This window comes from Rhamphochromis longiceps, linkage group LG20 (assembly GCF_057381845.1).
Source record: "Rhamphochromis longiceps isolate RC_006_pf linkage group LG20, R_longiceps_female_GT1.1, whole genome shotgun sequence".
NCBI lineage: Eukaryota > Metazoa > Chordata > Actinopteri > Cichliformes > Cichlidae > Rhamphochromis > Rhamphochromis longiceps.
Genome location: NC_140576.1, coordinates 24,842,124 through 24,868,560, shown reverse-complemented (window position 1 = coordinate 24,868,560; position 26,437 = coordinate 24,842,124).

The window sequence follows — 26,437 nt, the reverse complement described above, 5'->3', positions numbered from 1 at the left end:
TGTTTTATCAAGTTTAAAGTCAAAACACACATGACAGCTAGCAGCAGAGCTAATATAATATATGTTATCAGATGTTTTGTAGAGTAAAAAGGTATGACAGAAATGATACTTACTGCCTAGGGGAAGCATGTATAATGCTTCTCCTAGGCAGTATCATTAGAAGACATACATAAATAAGTATACATTTTCACTGCTATGCAGATGACACCCAGCTCTATCTATCCATGAAGCCAGATAACACAAACCAATTAGTTAAACTGCAGGAATGTCTTAAAGACATAAAGACCTGGATGGCCGCTAACTTTCTGCTTCTTAATTCAGATAAAACTGAGGTTATTGTACTCGGCCCTGAAAATCTTAGAAATATGGTATCTAACCAGATTCTTACTCTGGATGGCATTCCTTTAGCCTCCAATAACACTGTGAGGAACCTTGGAGTCATTTTTGACCAGGATATGTCCTTCAACGCACATATTAAACAAATATGTAAGACTGCTTTCTTCCATTTGTGCAACATCTCTGAAGTTAGAAATGTCCTGTCTCAGAGTGACGCTGAAAAACTAGTTCATGCATTTATTACTTCCAGGCTGGACTACTGTAATTCATTATTATCAGGATGTCCAAAAAACTTGCTGAAAAGCCTTCAGCTAATCCAAAATGCTGCAGCAAGAGTACTGACAGGTAGTGTTGGTCAAGTTACTTGAAAAAAGTAATCAGTAACTAATTACAGATTACTTCCCCAAAAAAGTAATCCCGTTACTTTACTGATTACTTATTTTCAAAAGTAATTAATTACTTAGTTACTTAGTTACTTTTTAAAAACACGATTTACAACCTGAATAGGTGATAAAGCGATAGATCTTTCAGCCCAATTATACTTTTTCTACATAATCCATCATACAAAATGTAATCAAATGGAAAAGTCTCTTTTTAAAACTTGTTTTATTAGTTTTAATCTTTTAACTTTATGCATCAAGCAAAAATTTAATTACATGCAACATTCTCTGACTGGAAGAAATTTGTATAACATTTAAACTTATTTTGTGCACATTCCAGCACATATATATACTTTTTTTTTGTGTGCTTACACCCACTCTTTCAAATAGATGCAAGTAAAACACAGCAGAAAATAAATAACATCAAAGACTAGCGGCCCTGTTGCTCTATTTTCACCTGTAAAGCAGGACTGGCGTAGGCGGAGGTTTACCCTGGTGCAGGTGTGCCACAGCGGTCAGTGGAAGAATCTGCGAGTTTCTCTGTGAGTTTCCCATTACGTGGTAGCGTACTCCCGGTGCTTGCTTGGAAGTTTAGGGGTTTTTTTCTTTTAAAAAGAAGTTTTCTTCCCACGCACAACAGACACTAATGTTTTTGTCACTTTTTATGGAATCAAACTTAAAGTCAGGTCAGTACTTTCACACTTTAAACGCTGCACGCTCATACTCTCTCCCACACTCGATATATGATCCATTGTTGATCTGCACACAGCTGTTGTCACAAACGTCGCACTCGCTTACGTCACTGTCATGAGGCATTCTCGCAAAAAAAACAAACTTTAACATGAAAATAACATATCTTCCGGTTTTAGCAGGTAATGGCGGACACATGATAGTTCCTGCTGACAACTGCTGATCATATCGGCAAAGTATGTTTCTGGATTGGTTTTTTTACATGATTCTTGCAAAGCCATTAGTGGAAGGAAAGTGCATGATATGTAAGTACAATTCCTCTGTTTTCATATGTAAAAAAAAAAGAAAAAGAAAAAAGCATTGCTTTAGCTTATTTAGTTGGAAGCCTACCGGGATTTAAAAGAAGTTGGGATCATGGACACTCCCGTGGGCTTAAAGGGGTTATTAAGCAAGAAGCTTGGTTTGGTGTAACACTTGGTGTAAGCATTTATTATAATGTGTTCTTGTCAATATTATTAAACATTATAAATATTAAACATTATTTCACTTCAGCTGTCTGCTGTCAGCTGCACACCTGTGTCTGAGGAGGAAAAAAGAGAAATCGCTGTGACAGTGAATGACAGCAGTTTGCAACCTCATGACTCGTATTTAGCAATACCTTTCTGCACTGAAATTTTGTGGAAAGTTGCCCCAATCAAGTACTGAGTATGTACATCAGAGTACATAATTTTCACAATTTGTTTTTTGACTTCTTTTTGACTGTTCTTGGGAAATATAATAATTTGAGATACTGGAGATACTGAATAAATAATAACCAAAGTTTAAACAAAATTGATTTAAAACATTTCACTTTACATGCAATGAATATGGAATATATGATAATGTAAATATAAATCAACAGTATTGAATTAAATTATATATAAAAAAGATTTTTAAAAAAAATCTAAACTAAGAATTGGCAATCAGTGCTCACAATTTTGTGAGGCGTCACGTTTCTCTAATCCTTGTGGGCTAATCCAGAGCATAGTCTTAATCATTAGCCTGCTTCAGTACCACTACAGAGTATTAGGCTACAATCCTGAATCTCAGATGAGAAGGAGAGGAGCGTTCCCGTAATTAGGCGCACATTTAATTGCACCTGTAATATTTGTTTTATCCATTTTATGTGTGGACAGAAGAGAAGAGAAGAGAAGAGAAGAGAAGAGAAGGCGTTGTCCTGTCTCCTGTGAATACACCAGGTAAGATTAATTGGATATGTGTCTTTCCTTGCCTCTTAATTGGCACACTGCCAATTATAGGGAAAAGCAGGCAAATCCAAAGCTAAAATATAAAATATATAAAAACATGCTATAGTTTCATTCCTGCAATGCTTTTCCTTTATTACCCTGTCTGTCTATCTTCATTTCCTCACATCCTGATATCCTTCTTACAGACAAAAGTACCAACTTGGAATATCTAAGCAAACGAGATACTTGCATCAAAGTAACACTTGTCTTTACTGTTAAGAGTCAGCATTATTTGGATTTAGCTGAACACCCAAAGCTTTTGCCATCAATGTGAAGAACTCTGTCACTGAGCACTTGTGGATCAGACACACTTGGCAGAATGAGTCCCCTCTAAATTGAACCATTTTATTCACATTTGCTGCCCTTGCTCCTACTGTGCCCCATGCAGTCTGGAAAATAATTAATTGGAGAATCTTTCAAGAGAACATGCAATATAAAAATACTCTGCAGATCGTGAAGGACTCTTAAACAACAAACTTATTTTCTGGTGGTCATAAAGTGATGAATACAGTATAAAAACATGAGGTCAGGTTGAGGTAAATTGAATTCTCCTCAAGCTTTGACAAGGGAAACATAAAAATGAAAGATAACCGTTCTCCACTGTTTTCTATTTTTTAAAGATAAAGCGTTTTGAACATGTTTGCTTTATGTGTGCCAGCTGTTATTATTTATTCAAGCTAATGCAGTAATAGTGGAATTACATGTTACATCACTGTAGCCTCCAATTTAATTCAGTGTAACTGTCCCTTTCGCTTCCACTGTTTTGATGTTTTTTCTGTGTGCTCTTTTTGTTTGTTTTTTGTGCAAATTTCCAGCAACTGCCATTTTCTGATTCGACTTTTCTGAGTTACATTTATTCCACATTAGGTTAGTTCATCATGTCCAACTCAAATAGGATTTTTGTGCTTAGAGATTGCATGCCAGGGATTCGAGTTATTTCAGCATGACCTGTTATTCGCTGATCAGTTATAGTGGATGTTAGTACCTGACATTTGTTTTGTTGTGTTACACCAGTTTTTGTTTGGTAAGGTAAATTATTTTAGGTAAAGGTGGGTGTAGTAGTAACTTATTTAGTGGAGCATGTTATTCAATAATTTTGTAATTTATTTTATTATGGAAATAAAACTTTGCATTTTATTTCCATACTCTATTAGTTATTGTTTGTAGACAGGGCACCAGAATCTGCAAAAAAATCAATATCGGAAGGTCACACTTAAGAAAAAACTGGAAATCAGAATAGGTCAAGAAAGTTTTTGTTGGAGTCACCAACTACATCAAAGTGAACACAGGAAGTAGAGTGAGAAAAAAATAGAGGAAACTAAAAATTAATGACATAGAAACCCCACTGCCAAGTAGCATTTAGATACACTTGTAGTAACGTGTAGGCTGCATTGTAGGCTCTAGATAGATTCAATGCAAAGTATAAACTAAGCTTCACTCTGTTTTCCTTTAAGATTTCATATTTTGTTCATTATCCCTGGCATATTCAGTGGTTCACTGATCCTGTATTATAGTCCAAAATGTATTTATTATTTGAGCACAACAAACACACAACAAAATCACAGCATGGAATTTGGCAGCGATTGCTCAAAGTGCAATTTGGTATTGTGGTTGCTGTAATAATAAGATATGTGTTTGGTTTGTTTTCAATTCCTGTGATAAAGGATTTTTGTTTAAAGGCGGTAAGTACCATGACTGCGTCATCGATCAACAAGTAATGAACATAGACTCTGAGGGTAGTAACTGGTACAGTACAGTTGCTACCTCAGTGTTAAGGCAGCCAGCCTTATAGTTATGGTGGAAAACTGCACTCTGTAAATGTTATTTTTAAACTGAAAGAAAAGTAGACAGGGACTTTCTGTTTATTACTGAGATTAAGTCATTGTCCTCTGATCTCTGTATTATTGTAGAGATTTTTCCTTAAAATATAAAGTGCTTTGTGGTGACTTTTATTGAGATTTGAACTTATATAAATAAAACTGAACTGAACTGAAGTCAAGTCAATTGTTTTTACATTTATAATTCATTTTTCCAAAAATCCCAGGTGAATGTTAGTGCATAGTTCTATAATTGTACCATCACCATATCTCTATTAAACTATAGAATAAGTCACATGGAAATCAGCTTTAGCCATGAGGCAGAAATGAATCTACTTTTTTCTTTTGACTTTATTTGGCTTGACTTTGCCTTACACAGTCAAATACCTCTGAAACTCTCAATTTCATGAATTTTCACCAGTGCAGTTGTGTTTACTTGTTCCACTCTGTTTAACAGCCACTCTACAACTAATGTCACTGCTGAGAAAAAGGGGTAAGAAACAAAATAAAGGGCTTTAATGCTAAAGCTCTGCCAGCCAAGCAGGAAGGGCTTTAGCCCAAAGAATTTTCTTTGGTGCTGAGGCCAGATCAGAGTACAACCAAGAGAACTAGTTTTAACATCCCATCCCAATTCTTCTTACTGATCATTTATTGACTTGTTTAGCCTCAGATTCACTCCCTTTTTTTTGCCTAAATGGGGAAGAAATTGTGAGATGGAATCAGATCTGGTGTCTCAGTGAAACTGGATACTATTTGAACAGAGAGGAAGGCAATGATGGTATCAAGGAAAAAAGGGATAAGATTAGAAAGTGCTGTGTGACTTGAACAACCTTATCCCAAGGCTTGTTTGAAGTGAATTTTAATGTGCATCACATAGACAGATTGAGCTAGAGAAACACCTTTGGTTTGGCCAAAAGTCTCTGTGTAGTGCATATTAAAACAGACAGAAAAGAGAAGAAAAGTGAATAATATACATTACGTATTAATATTTCTTCAAGCATTTGATATTTTATGATAATATAAGGGCAGTAAAACAAAATAAGTACTATAGCAGTATCAGTATGTTATATATGTGTGTGTGTGTGTGTGTATAAGAAATACTCCAAAAGTATTTCTTTTTCTTGAAAGATGCTGTTGATGTACAGTATGGTAATGAAAATCATGCTAATCAGGGCTAAAGAGAGGGCGGCCCACTGAGAGACTTATCAGCATCCCAACTTCAAAGGAAAGGCCTAACAACATGGGTCTGAGAGATATCTCCAAATTACTAGAGCAACAAATGAACATATGAAGGAATGGGGGATAATTATTGAATGAATAATATAAATTGCAGCCAGTGAATAAACAAGAAATGCTGGCACAATTTATGGCATTTTTCCTTCATCAGCATATAAGGTACAGTGTCTAACTTGCAAACGTGTTAGGCCTTGTCAATATTATATGTTTACATTTTTTTTCTTTTTTTAGTGTGCTTAGAGCAGATTTGAAGAAATAAAATGCAGTGTGAGTATGCTCACACCAGATTACTCTGACAGTTGTGTAGAGATCTGAGGATGGCGTATTTGAGCATAATGCAACACATTTGAGCTTGAAGTATGCCCCCTTTTTTGTTATATTAGCTTTGACTCTTATTTATTTTCTTCTTTTTTAATTTTAACCATAAATTTAACTTTTGTTCAGATAGAGTAAAAAGCAGAAAAACCCACATAACTGCATAAGTAAATTCACTTTGAAGCCAAACTCCGATCTTTTTTAGCAAGTAATCTTTGACTTTCCCCATGCACGCATTAGGTGGAGCTCGCAAGATGAAACATAAGGTAGCAGGTTGTCAAAAACTGTTAATGTGGGAGTAAAAGTAATTTTATTGGCATCCCTTTGATAATCAAACACATTGTTGTGAAGTGTTTTCAGAAGATGCAGTTGCCTGTAGGGTGTTCAATTTGGTTGAAACATCAAAAAACAAGCACGCAGGAACATAGAGAGAATAGGGTCAAGTAGCTGGGATTTGAAATGATGAAAAGTAGCTTTTTTTAATTTATTGTATGTCACTAAAGACTTGAGAGTTTACACTGCTATTACTTTGGCTTGATTTCAAAAATAGAAATAATAGGTATAATTGGCAATGTACAAAATGCAGTAGTAAAAAATGTGATGTATTTTTTTTTTCTAGATGGCTTAATAATGGCATATTTAAGTCAGATACAAGGTGCACGTACCTGCTGGCACACATACTTAATCCCTGATGGGTGCCTTAACCCACATCACAGGGAGCAAAAAGCAAAATCAGGTCAGGTTGCGACACAGACAGAAAATCAATGAATTAGATGAACAGAGCTTCTGTATTAGACAGAGGTAAATTGAATACTTACTTAATCTATGTAATACCTTCAGAGTAACACTTCTATAGCTCATTTAGCTCTAGTTTCCACTAGTTGTATTTCTTTACTTTGTTGTAAGATTAATAAAAGTAAAATAACAATTTTACACCAAGAAGTAAGAAACTGTTTTCTATTTAAAGCTCTGTTTTCAGAGACTACTTTACATTATTACCCTGGTATGTATTACCATCAACATTACAACTTGTGCCATAGACGGGATTATGTAAATAGTTAAATGCATTCCACCAGCTTTTCTGTATATAATATTAGTGGCGTACCAAGCAAAACACTTGAACAAAATAGAGGTGCATTTTGTAAATGATATTACCTAAGATTGGTCATCCATCACAAAACATTATTCACAATTTCAAAAGATTTTTTTTAAAGATTTTCAAATAGCAAATCACCAATAGATCGATTTGTGAAACACAAGAGTAGATTGATACCACGCTCAGATCTGTCTGTCACTACAATTCATAGACCTTGCTTATCTTAGATTACAGAACGGCTGTGTTAGGACTGTTCAGAGTTTTAAATACTTTGCCAGCCAGTTCCTTGAAAGATCACAAGTGAACATTTGTTTTCTTTTACCCTGTGCCAACACTGAACTGCATTGTTTTGTTCTGTTTTCTCTTTTTTGTTTTTCAGATGAATGTTGTAGTAGACTTTCTTGGCCGAGAGCGCGCACATTGCAGTATCACATTTTAAAGATATAAGATTGATACTGATCTTACTAATATTTTGACAAGAAAGCAAATAAGTATAGGTCAACTTCAGTGACAAACAATGAGTTTTATTGATTTTATACTGAATTAATAAAGTCTGAATATGTGCATGTATGTATGTATTTAAACAAGTACACAATACTTATACAAGTGAAAAGAGTTTACATTAATTCATTCAAGTTCATCCTAAGTTTTGTCCTTTTCTGGAGATTTTTACCTTTCGAAACTTTTAGGTTCATCAGTCTAATAGGTTAAAAACTCTGTCATGTTCACTGGAGACGTGTTCATTTTAAGTGAGGTCCCACATGCACACAGAGGGGTACCTGTCCGATTGGCTGCTTATCACTATGACATCAAGATATTCTACTATACAAGTCTGCTGTCAGCTTGATTCTGTCAAAGTTGACATTGTGAGGTAAGGGACAACAAAAAGCGAATGAACTTTAGCTGAGGCCCATAGACGTAATAGCACTGAGCTTGTTTTTCATTCCAAGATCATGGAACATGTCTTCTCTGATATTCCCTTCACTCATTCATCGATGTGATTATTTATTTATGGATCTAGCCAAGCAACCAACAGAGAATTCGCATCAACCTTCCTCATAGGAGCCCTGTCATATCTACATATTTTTAATAGCTCATAACTCAACAGTCCTGGCTTGACATTTCCCATCAAAAAGAAGCAACACTTCATCTGAGATCTAACTTTCTCCTCAAAACTTCAAGATTTATGTGCCATAACTCTTCAGTGCACTTTATTTCCCATATGTTTGATATAATAAGATAAATTAAAATGATCAATGAAATATATGTGTGAATGTAAAATAGAATAAAGGATTGCAGGAGAAAAAAAATCTCTCCAAACTGTGACACTGTTATTTTCCATGGAGATTACAAGCTTTTGATTTTCTGCCAGTTCTGGCACAAATTTATAGTATATGAAACAGTGTCTTTGTATCAGGTTATTGTCAAACCTCTTCAAAATAAAAAACATGCTTAATCATGTATGCAAACTAAGGAGATCATCGTGAGTAAAATAAAACTATGAGAAAGTAAAAGGTCTGCCATCACATGAAAAAACATCTGATAAACACTGTTCCTTACTATACTGTATGATATACACGCATATATCACTTCCCCTCCAGCCTGGAGGAGAAAATAACTTCAACAGCCAAATGAATCGGGGATGTAACAGCTTCCTGTCAGCTTTGATTTCAAGTATATATCTGAACCCAAAAATAAGGGAAGAAAAATATCATCAAAAATGGATACTAATACCAAGATTTAGCTCTGATCTGTATAATAAAAATACAGTACAGACAACAAAAAATTTCAATCACTAAAAAGTTTCCAATGAAAAACCACAAATATATCATATAAAAATATAAATCATCCTGAAAGGGTAAAAAAAAGGGCAGTAAACAAATGCGTATTACAGTCCAAAAAACAGTTCTATATGAAGGCATTTGGTTTATTCATGTTACTGTTTTTAGGTTCAGAATAGCAGTTTCTGCCAAGATTACTATTGCAGGTATTGTAAACTTTATGTTTAGAGTGCTTTGTATGCATTTGTATAAATACATTGCAGGGACAATTGTTTATTTGCACTGCAACAATATGAAAACTCTCCAGTTGTTTTCCAGTTCCAGGATCTGTCCTTAAACGTGCATATTAAGCAAATGTGTAGGACTGCTTTCTTCCATTTGGACAATATCTATAAAATTAGAAACATCCTGACTCAGAGGGATGCTGAAGGACTAGTGTGTGCATTTATTCTGGACTGTGTTCCTCAAATTATTATTATTAACAGGATGTCCTAAAAACTTCCTAAAAAGCCTTCAGTTGATGCAAAATGCTACAGCATGAGTACTGACAGGGACTAGAAAGAGAAAGCACATTTCTCCCATACTGGCTTTTCTTCGTTGGCTCCTTGTTAAATCTTGAATAGTCTTGAATAATCAGGCATATCTCATGGTGCTGCATCATCGCAATAGAGTACTTTGTTGTGAGAGTGCTGGTTTACTTATGGTTCCAAGGGTGTTTAAAAGTAGAATGTGCAATAGGTCTAGGGTGCTGGGGGCTGCCCATGATGCACCAAGTGTTTCTTTTTTACTTACCTTTTTAATGCACCTTTAATTTAACCATTAGTTATTTTTAATCTCTGTGTAGGGATGGGAATCGAGAACTGGTTTTTGTAGTGAACTAGTTTCCAGTAGTCCAATTCTTTGAATCGTTAGTTTCCCTGCCCATCAATCCCGCTTATCGATTCTTCTTGCTATGATCAGTTGATTTCAGTTTGTGTCTGACAGAGGGCGAAAATAGTGGCACATTTTTCCAGTGTGGATATGAACATTACTTTTATTTATTTATTTATTTTGCACAAAAGGATGAGGCTACGAGGGTAAAGTGGAGACTGCTCCAGGACAGAAACAACTGCATTATACTGTTAACACAACTTTGGCTCTTCGCAAGCACCTGCACAGCCAAGAACCCAGAGTAATGTAAATGCTGACCCGGGCCAGCATCATGATAAAGTGAGCCGTCATTTGTGGTGAAGCCAGCCACTGCTGAACTTCAACAGGTAACAAACAGATGAGCAGTCAGGCTGCAGCCTCCGTTTCTACCTGTTCATGTTTCTAAAGTAGAATCACTGTGGCGATTGCTGTAAAGTCTCTTTGTGCTGGTTTCCATCTTTGCTTTGTGCTGTCTGCTTTATGCTTGCTTTATTCAAATGCTAAGAGAAAGATCACATGTGTCCTCATTAGGATAGGGATTTGTGTTGGTGTGGGGGGCTGTAGCCTCAGGTTTATACTGTTAAATGGTATATTGTTAAACTGTTATGAGACGGTGTGTTTCAGATCATTTTACAGAGTAACATGAAAGTAATGTAACGAGTAGTATAATGAATGTCTTTTTCTCCTGGTTGCAATTAACTAATGTGCTGCATTACTTAAAGTGTTTTCTGTAATAACGTTTTTACTTTAGTTTTATTGAGTAATGGTCGTTATTGAGTAATGACTAATCACAACAAAGAGGGGAAATACCTTCAACATGCACAAACATTTGACCACACAGCATGTAATTAATTTGCATGAATGTAATGTCTTTGATATGCTGCTTAGAAATGGTGGTGACTCTCAAAGTGGAGCCAATGAGAATCGATAAGCAAATCCATAAGTAGTTGAATAAGTGATATCAATAATGGAATCTGAATCACTAAATTCTTAACAATTCCCATTTCTATCTGTGTCTCTCTTTAACGACGTGTCTTTGTCCTGTCTTCCTTCCCTCAACCCCAACCGGTCGCAGCAGCTTCCTGCCAGTGTCTGAGGCTGGTTCTGGTGGAGGTTCCTTTCCACTGTTGCCAAAATGATTGCTTAACCTCCTAGGACCTGGCGTCCACATATGACATCACATTTTGGGTTGTCTAGACCAAATAGACCAATACCAAAATACAAAATGTTGCTCTACAAGGGCCTGATATCCACTTACGAGGACATTATACTGTCACTGTTTTATCAAAATTTAAAACAAATATCCTCATGTGTGGATCTCATTTTTCACAGAAACAAAAATCGGGTGAAAAAAAAATCTGGTTAATCTTTGTTTTTACATTCATCGGGTCCCAATCAGCCCAAATACCAAAGAGAAATTAAAAATGCATGCCATGGAAGAATTCGGGTCTTAGGAGGTTAAAGGGGGTCATGTGATTGCTGAGGTTTTCTCTGTTTTACTCATTGCATTATTGTAGGGTCTCTACCTTATAATATAACGCGCCTTGAAGCAACTGTTTTTGTGATTTGGCGCTATGTAAATAAAATTGAAATGGAAATAAACTGAGAAAATTCTACACACCATGTGGAGTAGTTATTCTTTTGATTAACCGAGGAAAGAAGAAGAAAATAACCTAACATAAACCTACACTTTAAAATCCATAAGGATTAACACAATTTTTACAAATATTTTTCTGCAGGAAGGTGATTGCACATATTTACATGACATTTGGTAAAGCATAAGCCTAAGGATGGTGACATAGGCTACCACACAGCTATCAGGTAGCTCAGCCTGGGTGCCAAAAGTGTGCCACTCACATCGGTGAGTGCTAAAAAGAGTGTGGGACCTGATCAGCTGACCTCTGGAATAAATAATGCAAATGGTATGCAGTTTTCCCAAAAGAAAAAGAAACGAAATATTCCCCAAATAAAGAAAAAGGCAAAAGCTCTCAACCAGCATATTCAAGAGGGAGAGACTTAAAAGTTAAGAATAGAGGGGAAAAAAATCAAGAATTGCTTAAAAAAATAGCAGAAGCAACTGCAACAGGCTGCAAACAGGATGACGCATACACACTTTCAAAACTGCACTTGGAGTCTTTTTGTCAACACAAAAGAGATAAATTGGCAACAACTGACAAAAATAATTATTTTAAATATGAATGAAAACACTGCAATTGAGTCACACCTGGTATGTCAAAGAAAACTGTGTACCTGGATTGCAGTTACATCCCTAACTGCATTAAAAGCCTCAAAGAAAATGATTAGAAATCACATGATGTTGTCAGGGAAACCTCCATTTGTTATTTGCCATGAATATGTCAGCCCTTGTTCTTTTCTATATGAGTGACAGGAAAAATATTCAGAAATGCTTTGCAGTTGTTGGCTTTATTGTGACACCATGAAGTATGGCCAAAGTCAGACTACTGGGTTTGATCAAATCACAGAATACACTGGAATACATATTGTGTGTGTGTGTGTGTGTGTGTGTGTGTGTGTGTGTGTGTGTGTGTGTGTGTGTGTGTTTTTCTAATTTAGTTTTTATGTTCATATAAAATTGGTGCTTTTTCAATTTTCTTTGAATTTGATTGGATTCTAATTTGATCCAAGTTTATTTCTGTTGGTTTTCCACCCCAAACACTCTGAATAAATAAACAATATGTCACTTTACTTTTAGTGCTACTTTATCATTATATGGTATATCAGCTATGCATAGATAAGAGCATGTATGTGAATACGGCAAGGAGTAGTGAATATGTGTGTGATGGTTTGAACCTGTGGCAAACTAGATAGTGTAGTAACTTGGATATTGCCCATTGCCAAAGTGCAAAGACTGACAATTCATTTTGTTCTCTGAGAAAAGAGCATCAATGTGATGTTAATCACTGAAGTCATTTATTTCCCTTAAACTTTGGAGCCAGCTGGAGACTGCAGCAATAACAGCACTCTGATAGCCCTCTCCATGGCCACTCAATCAGGATATTAATTGCCCAGCTATGTCTGGCTGTTATCAGTCTCTACCAATCACACTTTATTAAATAAAGATGCAATTACCTTCTGGAACACACTCACTTATAACACTTTATCATTATGTATCTGCAGCTGACAACTCTGCAACTCTGTATATAGATATATATAGATGATCAGCTTTCAACGGACGCACCTCTTTCAACACTAAACACAAAGTCAAGGCTTTCTAGATAAACTCTCCTTTCAGCTGGCATTAGGTGGATTTGAGTAATAAAGTTTATACTCACCCTAGCTGTGCAATAGTTAATACTGTAAAGAATGGTTGCTTTCCTGTCCCGATATACCTCACCATTTGCTTTCTGTCCTTCCCACATCCACAGGGATGACTCAGTAGTTTGCCCTACGCTATGCAGATTATTTAGGGTCTGAATTAGGATCCTTTCAGTCTGCTTTACTGTCTGTATAAACGTGTATAAAAAATATAATGAAATCTTTTTTCTTTAGGTTTCTTACATAACATGTTAAAAGGGAAAAAAGCACTTGGTTAACAGTTGATTGTCAATTTCAAGCACTTTGGAGCCTTAGAGTATGTGTTTAGTTTTATGTTAGAAAAGTGCTTAGAAGTTTCTTGTCTGCAAAGAGAATGTTTAATTGGTTTGAGGAGAAGAAATGTAGCACATAACTGAAGTTCTACTGCGTGCTTTTCAGACTGCCACCAGACTCTTTGTTTCAACTAAACTGCATTTGTCACATTATTTTAATAATTATTTGTGTTTTTTGTTTCTTTGTTTTTGCTTTTGTCCACAGCTCCACACAGATACCTCAAACCAGAACTTGGGCACCACTGTATTTACATCAAAGTACAAGAGACAGTTATACTATATTATGTCTGTGTTCTTTGTGTGTCAGTGATCATACAGGATGATTACTTGAATGCAACTAAGGACTGCACTGTCTTTATTTGCACTTTGTTTTGTGGCATGTACACATGTTTGCATAGGTTTTTAGAGCCCCACTGTTTCTTTCAGTTTGTCAACCCTGTAGACAAAAGGTTGAAACAATGGGAGAGAAAAATGTAAAAAAGGTGAGCATGTTCACATTATCTCTGAAATGATTTCACTTGATGTCTCACATAGCCTTTGAGCACATACAAAATTGAATGCTGGGTTCAGTTTAATTGCTTTTGTGCTGTTATCATCCTCCCACAGAATGGCTTTTATCAAAATCATTATGCCTGATCCCATCTGCCGGTGGATCACTGACTTCCTGACGGACAGGAAGCAGCACGTGAGGCTGGGAAAGAATGTCTCGGACTCCCGGACCATCAGCACCGGCTCCCCTCAGGGCTGTGTTCTTTCTCCTCTGCTCTTCTCCCTGTACACCAACTGCTGCACCTCCACCCACCAGTCTGTCAAGCTAATCAAGTTCGCAGACGACACCACCGTCATTGGGCTCATCTCGGACGGGGACGAGTCTGCCTACAGGAGGGAGGTTGAACGTCTGGTGTCTTGGTGCAGCCACAACAACCTGGTGCTGAATGCCCAGAAGACAGTGGAGATTATTGTGGACTTCAGGAAGCACACAGCCCCACTCCCCCCCATCATCCTGACTGACACCCCCATCACCTCTGTGGACTCATTCCGCTTCCTGGGTACCACCATCACCCAGGACCTGAAGTGGGAGCCCACTATCACCTCCGTCATCAAGAAAGCCCAGCAGAGGATGTACTTCCTGAGGCAGCTGAAGAAATTCAACCTGCCAACACGGACGATGATGCAATTCTACACTGCAATCATCGAGTCCATCCTCACCTCCTCCATCACCGTGTGGTACGCTGGAGCCACTATCAGGGACAAACAGAGACTGCAGCGTGTTGTGCGCTCTGCTGAGAAGGTGATTGGCTGCAGACTCCCATCTCTGCAGGACCTGTACACCTCCAGGACACTGCGGCGTGCAGCCCGGATCTCAGCTGACCCTTCTCACCCTGGACACAGTCTGTTTGACCTGCTCCCCTCAGGCAGGAGGCTCCGGTCCAATCGCACCAGAACCTCTCGCCATAAGAACAGTTTCTTCCCCTCTGCTGTTGGACACATGAACAATAACCACATGATTGTCCCCGCCACTAACACATGACCCTACGCTGTGTCACTGCATCATTTCATGTTTGGCACTGATCACCACCTGCACTCATGTATATATCTTTCTACGTAGCACTCATAATTCTTATTCTCATGTATATATCTCATGTATAGCTCATGCACATATCTTTCTTTCTACATAGCACTTTAATTCTTATTGTCTGCACTGAAGCACCGCAGCAATTTCCTAATGTTGTAAACCTCAACATCTGGCAATAAACCCATTCTGATTCTGATTCTGATTATCTAATAGCTGAAAAATTCTGCTTAAAACCCGCACAGCTAGCCACAACTCACTCACATTCTGTTTCATGGTAGCTTAAATGATCCACATCCATTTTCCTCCCACACCCTCAGTTTCCTCACTGACATTGCAGTTAACATAACGGTGCAGCACAGGACCATGACTGCAGAATAAAAAAGCCGAATATCTGTACTTAATTTCAATGTCAGGGTTCATTTGTCATTATGCTGACCCTCCTATTGACCTTGTATCTGTGGATGACTCCATGACAGTAGCTGACTGAGTGCAATATTTCCCAATTACAATCTTGCCTTTAAATCACCTTCTGACTGTCCTATCTTTGAACAAGGCAAAAGATAATCTAATATGTAACAAATGGTAGCTAATGTCTAAATTATTTAGAAATGCAGTGCCCTCTTATGTCATTCACTTTTACATAATTTCAGTTAGAGTTAATATGCGTTGTACTTTTCACAACAAAGTATAAAACAGTTACAAAATGGAAAATACAATGATGTGGAAAAGAAAGTTTTCATAGGACTCACTGCATGAGTACATTCTTACTCCTCCCATAGTAAAATGTAAATAAGATGATAACTAACATCAGTGTGTTGCTAATCAAATGTACTTGATTGATTGATCATCACCAAGTTTTAGCACCTCTGTAGAAGTAGAAGTTTGGAAGTTGGTCTAGAGCATTCAGGTGAGTGTTAATACAATCTTCCGAGGAGTGTACATGCCAGCAAATTCACCACAAGGTCAGACAGTGCAATGCTCAGAGAAACTACTAAAAGCCCAAGAGTGGCATCTCAGATGCCACATGCCTCAGTTAGCATGCTAAATGTTAAAGTTCATGACAGTACAATTAGAAAAGGCCTGAATAAGTATGGCTTGTTTGGAAGGGTTACCAGGAGAAAGTATATTCCTTCTAAACAAAATATAGCAGCCCTCTTAGGTTATCAAAGGTACATCTGGGATGTACATTTGTAATCCCAAATTTGGGATGGTTTTCCTGCTACAGGTCCTTGGCACCTTGTATTATAGAATGAAGCCATCTGACTGACAGGTTTATGGTTTAGGCCGAACTTTAGCTAAATCCATCAGGACATTGGTCCCAAACACACACACACAGAGACTGAAGTTATACCAAAAACAATTACTTTAATGTATTATTGAAAAAGGTGGTTCTAAAAGCTCATGAGGTATACTTACATTTTCACAGAACTCCAGTGCTGTGAAACTTAACTTTGAAAGTTTTGCATTTACATTCAATGCTACTGATGCATATTCTTTTGAGACTTCAATAGGACATGCCACTCAGGCAGTTTAAGAGAAAGAAAGGTTGATAATGATTGGGTAAAGGTTGTATTTTAATCCAAAATGACAAAACACCCAATCCAAAGATCCTTTTTGAAACCTAGCCAAGTATTTTTGGCATGTTTCGCTAACCAAGTAGTTTTGGTAGCTTTAACTATCCACAAGTGAAGCAACTTTTTGATAATAAGACACAGATACTCAGAAATACGAGGTGAAACAAATACCAATCAGTTCTCGAAAAAAACCCCAAAACAAACAAACATAAATTTTAGTAATAATCATTCCTGTCTTGGAGATAAACACAACAAATGCTATGTCTGCACTCAGCAACAAAGTAAAAAGGGCAGAGGTAGCAGTGTGTGGTTGTGACCACAGGTTAGCCCTATTACTATTATTTTGCAGATTAAAGTGCATGCAGCTTAACAGAGGCCACAGGGCATTTCTGACTGTGAACCACTTAAAATGAGGTGACACAGAAACATAAAATGAGCTTTTTAGAAACACACAGTCACATCGCCTGCTCTGGGTTTGGTAGCTTTTTGGACCTTGTGTGATGCAGTTTTGTAACACACTTTCAGGTAGAGAGGATTTAAACAAAGTGATCTTAGTGACATATCCACACCCTCCTTAGTATCCTCCTTGTGCTTGTTTTGTCACACTCAGAGGTGCGAAGTAATAAAGTATAAATACTTTGTTACTATACTTAAGTAGAATTTTCAGGCATCTGTACTTTCTGACAACTTTTTACTTTCACTTCCTACATTTGTAAAAACAAAAATACAAAACCCCCCAACCCATTATCTGTCCTTTCCACCTCTTACATTTTCAAAACAGGCTTGTTACTTTTGGTTTAAGGCACTTGAGGCGAGTTATTATTTCGTCACTGCGGGCCTTCAAACATCAAACCGATTTGAGCCTAAACAGTAACACATGAAATCCTAGTTGTGGATTAATCACCAGGGAATGTCGCATAAAAAGAGATGCAGGATAAACAGGTTAGTTGGCTGTACTGTGATGGATTTAAATAAGGGACAGTGTGTGACTGGTACACAGTGACTGTGGTTTCATGGTCAGAGTTTGTTTACAATCAAGTGTAGCAATTTGAAGTGAAACTATTGATGCTCCAATTCATTTACTGAATTCCACCTTCATACCAACTTTATGCCGTCTAGAAAAAAGGCAGCATAAACAGTGTACTATCAGTTAGGGCTGGGCCATATCATACAGTTCACGGTAATACCAGTATAATGTCGGGCAACGATAAGAAAATGAAATATTGCGATAGAATATGGGTAAAACACGCATGCGCAGTGCCTTTGTTTTCATACGCACATGGCGGAAAAAGCATGGTGGTGATGGAGAATGAGGAGGGCGAAAGCGGATCGTTGAATCAAATGGATGAACCAGAATTGGTTTGTAAAAATGCTGCAACTTCAGTGGTGTGGCACTGGTTTAGCTTTCATCCATCAGATACACAACAAAGCACTATTTTTGGTAGCGCATGCTAGCGAGCCGTCGTTATTACCGTGTTTTTTGGAAAATACGGCACACTTAAAGTCAATCCTTTGATTTTTCTGAAAATCGACAGTGCCCCTTATAATCCCGTGTGCCTTATGTATGAATTCTGGTTGTGTTTACTGACCTCGAAATGATTTTATGTGCTACATGGCGCTGGAAAATGTTTTAGTCTAACTTTGCTAAGCTACAAACCCGCACCGCTTGATGGGCATTACGGCTATCGTAGGCAGGAGCCTCGCTGAGTGATACGTACTGCGCTTCAACATAATATTAACGTATTGTGTGTGTATAACCTCTTTTTAAGTTTTGTGGATATTATACATGGTTATGCTGAGCACATGTCGGCCAATTTCCACTGGAAATGCCTTTTGGTTAAACTGTCAGCAAGGATTTTGCATTTGCACTGTTAATTTTTTATATAACTTTAATGCACATAAAAAATAGCTGCTTGTCTAAGTGAAAATACGTTGATTTTTTATTTTTTTGCATGAATAAAGTTGTGGAGTTGTAAAGTATTTTGTCTAGTGTCAATTATATCGTCAATTATATCGTCAGTTATATCGTTATCGCAAATTTTCAAATGTATATCATGATAAATATTTTTGGTCATATCGCCCTGCTCTACTATCAGTGTAGAGGAAATCAGCCAGGAAAACTCATGAAACATCTGCTTGAATTCGGGTGATTCAGTTAACTACACAAAGAGCAGCAGGTCAGCTAATTACAACCTGTACATTAAGAAAATCTACTGGAGCTCTCAGAAGAAATTATTGAGAGTTGTGATTCTTTTCCCCACAAAAAGCCATTACAGCAGATTTTAGGGCTCCCCCACCTGCTGAATCCAACTTTAACCACTTTCTTACTCATTTTCCTGTTCAGAGGCAAAGTTGCCCTCTACAATATAGGCTACAGAAAACAGGACTTTTTTTAAATTTCCTTCTTTTTCTCTGCTCACGTTACTTACCTGAGTCAAACTGAGTACCTTTATTAGAATTCAAATTTAGACTGTATTCCTATCTACTAATGTTATTTTATTATTACATCAAAATAGGACAGGGTTCAGCTAGATTTGCATAAAAATAGGTGGTAGAAATGTTCTTCAATGAGCTTCTTTGATTTTATTGGATGTTAAGTACATTTCAGAGCCTGTACTTTTTTTTATTTTTATTTCAGAAAAGAAGCTGAATCTGCACTTAAACCTTTACTGGAGTATTTTTCATCACTAGTAAATGGCCTGCATTTTTATAGCGCTTTTTTAGTCGTTAAGGGCCCCAAAGCGCTTTACACTACATTCAGTCATTCACCCATTCACACACACATTCACACACTGGTGACGGCAAGCTACATTGTAGCCACAGCCACCCTGGGGCGCACTGACAGAGGCGAGGCTGCCGGACACTGGTGCCACCGGGCCCTCTGACCACCAGCAGTAGGCAAACATGGGGTTAGTATCTTGCCCAAGGATATTTGGCATGCAGCCAGGATCGAGGATCGAACCACCGACCTTCTGATTAGTGGCTGACCTGCTCTGCCACCTGAGCTACAGCCACCCCAGCGATCTACAGTATCTGTATTTCTACTTAAGTACTGAATGTCTGTACTTTTGCCACCTGTGATCATACTGCAGTTGTGGACACTTTTTGGGGGGCTTTACTTCAGCTTTTTCATAAGTTTGATTTTCTCCACAGCTGGCTGACCAACAACAGCTCAAGCAGGAGTAGCCCACAGACTGGTTGTACCACTTAATTTCAACACTGCCTCCATCTGGCAACAGACACTCTGCAGGGATACAGGCTGTCTGTAGCTCCTTATAGTCTGCCAGACCCCTGCCAATCGAGAACCATATTCAGTCCATCAGGGTCCAGTCACACAGACCAGAGACCAGTTGCTGAACGCCTGGTAACTACTGATTACCAGTGAAAAATAGGTATTTCCTAGGCAATTACAAGTGGATACTGGAGTTTGCAGGTTTTGCTAGGTGAAATTGATTAAGACAATATAAGACAATAAATTGCTTTAGTCAACCTGAGAGCACCCATAGTTTGCATGAAAGACCCTGGGTTCTCTGCAAAACAGCTGCCAGCTTCTGCCCAGTCAGCTGTGAAACTGCAAAACAAATCAGAAACAGCGACTGTGCACTTTCAAAGTAAAAGGTGTGACTTTTGAAATGTATTGGTTCTAGTGGTAAGACACAAAATTTACTAGAACAGGGCATTGCCAGAATGTTGGCACTAGGTCTCCAACAGATATAAAAGAATAGGAAAAAAATAGAAATATCCTTTATTGTCCCTCAGTGGGGAAATTCAGGTGTTCAGAAAAGTGACAGACTGATGGAGCATGCAGATTTAAAAAAAAAAAAAAATCATTAGAGCATAATGAAGAATAAGCAAAAAAATGATTAAAAACAGAAAATGGAAAAACTGCAGAACAGCAGAGATATAAACAACTATAGTACAACTATAATATAAACAACTTATTGTGTTTGTTAGGAGCAGACTTAGGTGTTGCATGTATCAAAATGTAATTAATAATTACAAGTGGAAGTGTGCCGTTTGCAGTGATAATGACAGACTTTCATGTTTAAAACAATAAGCCAAGATATCTGAGTCAAACAAAAGTATTCACCTCGTCAACACTTGAACATTTCATCAGCTGTAGCTAGATACATAATTACATTAGCTCTGAAAGTAGGTTTCAAACTTCGTTTGCTTCTAAAATATGTCCCCAGCTGACTTGCAAATATGCACATTAAATATCCATTATTGCATGGCTTAGCTATTTAGCTTAGCTGTGTGGGCATAAAAATGAACTAAACAGTACAATCCAAAAGGCTTATATAGCCCCAAGCAACAAAAGGCACTATACTGTGTTACATTCCACTATAGCAACACATAAACTCTTTGTAAAGGGCTCAGACTTTTATGGTGAAACTAACGATTGAAAAAGGTTTAGAGAAACAAAAGAGCAAGTATGTGCACATACAGTTCTTTGCAACAAATAGCTAATGCAGGGTTGAATGATTGAAAATCAAAATAAATATTCAGTAATTGCTTCAGTTAATGACTTAGTTTGTCAGGTCACATTTGGGGCTTAAATTAGACTATTCGATTTTTAAAAAAAAACAATCCAGTTTTGGATTTTCATTTTTGGAAAAGACACAAAAGAAACTTTACTAAAACTTTAATTCTCAGTATTACTCTTACCAGAATCAGTCAAACATCAAAAATAGAATCAAAGTATCAAAGAGAAATAAATGTCACAGATGGCTCATTCAGCAGTTACATCAGTACAGCAGATAGCATGTAGTCTATTTCTTCTACTGCCTGCAGTTGTCACTAAGTAGACGACACACCACTTCCTAAAACATAGAAGGTAAAAAAGTCGCTTGTAAATAGAGTCTAAATAGAGTCTGGTTCTGCTCATGTGATTCTCCACTTTATTTCCAAACTTGCCATTTTCCGTTCTGTTATTCCTCTGTTTATCCTCATGATAATATATTATTATATAAAACCTGTATTCAAACATATACATTTTCACTGCAACATGAGGATTTGCGTGCCTGTCTTTTCTTCTTAAGCCACACTGGAGTAGCAGTCGAGTGCCTCAAAGGGAGGAGTTTTGGGGCCTATCGAATTACATGTGAGATCATAGTCAAATTGAGACTCTTACAGAGCAGAAGTCTGAATATACAGATTTGGTATTCAAATGCTTCAATTTTATTCTTAAAACCCTTATGAATCCTTATTCAGTTAAACTGTTGAAATAAAAGTGTAATAAAGGTTTATAGTTACTTACATAAGGAGCATCTATTCTGGCTACATTTCATGAGTGCATAATTATACTGAGCCCGATCTATTTGAAACAGTGAAGATCTTATGCTATCTTAAATGGAGTCTGCACCTCTTACAAAAAAGGTGTCATCTCAGGAGCAGTGGTAGCCCCTATTATCCATATTTGCATCTGTATACCATACAGCAAATTCATTTACACGTAAAAGCCTCCCTTAGACCTAGGGGCTCGGGGTTGAACTACCAGGCTTTTCAGGCTTGTAAAACTAAAATCTAGGTTTCATATCAATTCACAGTAGTTCCTGGAATTTTTATGTGTTGCCCCTTGACTGCATATTACTTGCATGTAAATCCCACTCTTCATGCAGGGATGTGACTTGACTGTACACACTAAAGAGTTTATATATATATATTTAATAAATATGATTAAACAATCAATAGTGATAAGAATCAAGAGTGCTAAAATATTATTGCATTTTTACGTAAATATTAACATTATACCTTTAATTCTGGAGAGAACTGTTATATTGCTGCCCTACAGTGGCACTCACTGGCAACTTTACTGTTGAAAAGGAGGAGCTATTTTAAGTGCCCCAGACAGAATTAGGATAAGTGACTGGTGAGTATATGTTTTGCGATACAGTGGACTTATTGCTCCCTTAAAAACATGACCATTAGGGACCTCATTTAAGGCTGACTAAAGGTTCATAGTTAGAATCTGAACTTAAGCTATTATCATGGCAATGGCCAAAAAATCTGAGCCCGGCTTTCAAAAGTCAGTAGAAATGAGAGCTTAAAGGCAGCTATTTAAAAAAAGTGCATCCCACAGGAATATACTAAGTGAAAAGAAGGAGAGAGGTACAGTTGAGAGAGAATCATAGATGAGCAGAAAAGGGGGAAACCAGATCATGTGGTGCCGTGGATTTTCTTTTAACTTTAACCTATCTCCCTTCCTGTCTCTGACTGCTACAGACAATGGGACATTAGGCATGCTTCTGCTGGTGTCATTGGAAGAGTAATGAGATGGCACCAGGCCTATGAATGGCTCATTGGCTTGATGCACATTACTGTCTTTAAGAGTTTCTTTATCCTGTTATGGCCGGCCATGCAGCAGATTTTCTACCTGTAGCAGATATTGTGATGAATAACAAAAAAACGCACAGCATGATGGCCCGCGGTACACCATAGTTTGATCCAAACACTTGGGCCTAACGGTCATCCTGTTACAGTATGAATAACCATGCAGCAGATCTTCTACATGTAGCAGAGATTCTGATGAATAAAAACAACAAGCCAACAATGTTAGAATCCACAGTATATTAATTAAAACCAAATCTTAAGGATTAGAAGTAAAGCAAAAGACGCAAAAGACCGAAACATGCATACACATTCTTTTTAATTGTCTTTAGAAAGACACACATATGACTAATTCTGTGTTTTACATCTCAGATATTGGAAACTAGACACATTTGCATAGAAATTCTTGCAAATGAGCATTTGCACACCTCTGTCAGTCTCACTATTGGCTGAACCTGCTACTGTCATTGTGTAACAGAGGCTATTGTGACTAGCTTAGCTATTGTTTGTATTTTTTGCACCCAAACTACTATTTCAGAAACCACCGTTGTTCATGCACCTGGCTGGTAGTGCAGTCAAATGTTCTTTATTTGCAATGTCAGACACATTGATTTAATCCATTCAAGATAACGTTATTAATACAAACAAAGTAATCCACTATAGGATGACATTTAACAAACCAAGTAGGCTGCTGATTGGTTCTTTATTTACTATTAGATTAGCTGGATAGGAATAAAAGTAGAAAGTGGATCATGCTACCAGTGGACACAGATCAAACCTGTACACAGTTCCAGGGTTTAATGGTCTTGAAAAAAAAAGGGGAAATCTAATATTTGCAAGTTCCAATATAACACTGGTGTTTGTTGGAGAAGACAATATGTTTATATTATATAAAGTTAGGTCCACAAATATTTCAACAAAGATGCATTTTTTTTGTCATTGTGCTTCTGTACACCAACACAGTGGATTTGAGATGAAACAGCCGAGATGTGATAGAAGTGCACACTTTCAGATTTCATTCAAGGAATTTAAGAAAAGAGTTGTTTTAACTGTGTAGCAATTATAGTCTCCCTTTTTCAGAGGCTCAAAAGTAATTGAAGCATTGAATGACAAGCAGCTTCATATCCAGATGAGACCTCTTTTGTCATTATTCAATGAGAGATGAAAAAGAATAGATATTTAGAGTCGATTCCAAGTGTTGACTTCGGTTTATTGTTGTTGAAAGAGATATCTTTGCAAGCAAAGGAGGTCGTTATTAAGCTGAAAAACTCGAAAGCCTATTAGAGAGACAACAGAAACTTTAGAAGTAGCCAAATATGCAATATGATACATTCTTAAAATGAAGGAATTTCTGTCTTAGCAAAAGACCTAGAAGACCACAGCAGACATTCAAATTCTTTTCTTGGTTAAGAAAAACAGATTCACAACATTTAGGCAAGTCAAGGACACTCTCAAGGAGGTAGGCATATCCATTGTCTGTCATGGTCCTGGGTCGAGCGACCCCGTATTTGAGTTTCATGTATCTTTTGTATTCATTTGCACCTAACTTAGTTCACCTAGTTAATTCCTAGATTGCAGTTTAGTTTTGTTCCTTAGTTGTTTATGTCATCTCCCCCTGTACTAAGTCTCCCTGGTTCATGCGTCATGTCTGCGTGGTTATGTTTAGTCTTGTCATGTCTAATCTCCATGTTTCCTGTTTTACTTTGAAAGTCTGTATTCATTGTCAGTGTATTCAGTTTCACTTCTCCTGTCCTGTCGTTAGGTTCATGTGTGTCAGCTGTGCTCCCATGTGTGGCCACTTCCCCTGATCATCCCTCATGTGTATTTAGTCTCCGTGTTTCATACAGTCTGTGTCGCGTCGTCTGTGTTCCCACCGTCCATGTTGTCACAGCCAGTCTTAGTATTCATAGTTCTGGTTTCCTGTGTCTTCATAGTTTTTCCTAGTTTTACTTTCCCAGTTTAGTCATAGTTTAGTTTGTCACTGCGTTCTGCCTTGTCGGCACTCCTTGTCACCAGCCACAATAAAGGCTCGCTTTCAGTTAAGTTTGCTCCAGCCTACTCTTGTGTGTTCGCACCTGGGTCCACCACACACTCCACCGCACGGTCTGCCTCCTCAGATCGTGACATTGTCAACGTCTACACTCAAGCGACACTTTTATGAATGTAAATGCAGAGTATTTGCAAACCAAGAAGGTCAGACTGAACTTTGCCAGATAACATCTAAAAGAGCCTGCCTCTTAAAAAACTGGACAGAATAACTGAGATTAACTTAGAGCAAACAATGGAATAGAATAGCAGAGCAGTAAGAAATCAAAAAGTGAGCTCACATTACGAAGCACACCACATCATCCAACATGATTGAAGCTGTGCTATGACATGACTGCTAGTGGCGCCAGGATGCTAGTGTTTATTGATGGTGTGACTGCTGAAAGCACACTGCAAAAGCAAGGCAAAGAGGGTAAATGTTACTGAAGACAAAACCGAAGGCATAGAGGCCAGCAAGCAGTAAAGGTCAGCAGAGAAAATACAGCATTGGGTGATAGCCATGGTTTCCAGGTTTTAGGGAGTCATGTTTTCATTCAAATATCAAAAAAAATATCAAAAATAGTCCTTATGAGAGTCTGAAAATGGGCTCAATATATAAAAATGGCTATAATTCCTGAACATTAATTTTCTTTGTTAAACCCTGTCAATTAAAGCTAAAAGTCAGGACTTCAATAGCATTGTCACTGTCAAACTATGGTACATGTGTGTATTGGGACCTCAACATCCTGTGAGTCTGTTACCTTCAACAATGGCTGTTTTTGTGTTGTAAAAAGCACTTTCCCTTATAATAACAAAGGAAAAAACTAAAAGAAAAACTAAAACTAAACATGTTAACATAATAAAAACCAGAAAACTTAGTCTGGTAACGAAGTAAAACTAAATAGAATTGAAAACTAATTAGAAAAACAAAGAAATTGCTGCTTTAGATGATCCATTAATGATTCTAAATATAAAATAAATATAATATTTAGAATATATCTGTGTTTAAACCAGGCCCACATTTTCTAAAGAAACTGCCTGTCCCCTCAAGCTCATCTCCAGGCTAGATATGCTCCTTGGATCCATAGACACGAAAAAGGAGGGCAAAGAGAGAGAAGAGTGAAGCAAAAAGGAAACAAGAAATTAGAACACAGCATTGGGTGATATTTCAGCATGGGATGCCCAGTCAGACTTTAGGGAGGTAATTAATTAACAACAACAACAAAAATGTCCAAGATGAGACCTCCAGGGGCACCCTATGCTTCCTCAGATCTCTGTCCAGGAAATGGATGGCTGGGCTGGAGTGGGTTTAGGTGGAGTGGGGATCAATCCAGAAAGGTTTTGCTTGAGCAACCACACAACGGTGATGCAGGCAGGGCACAACGGTGATGCAGGCAGGGCAAAACTCCCTGTAAATACAATTTTAAAAACTTCATAGTACATAGCAATATAAGAAATACAGTGACTCATTAATAACA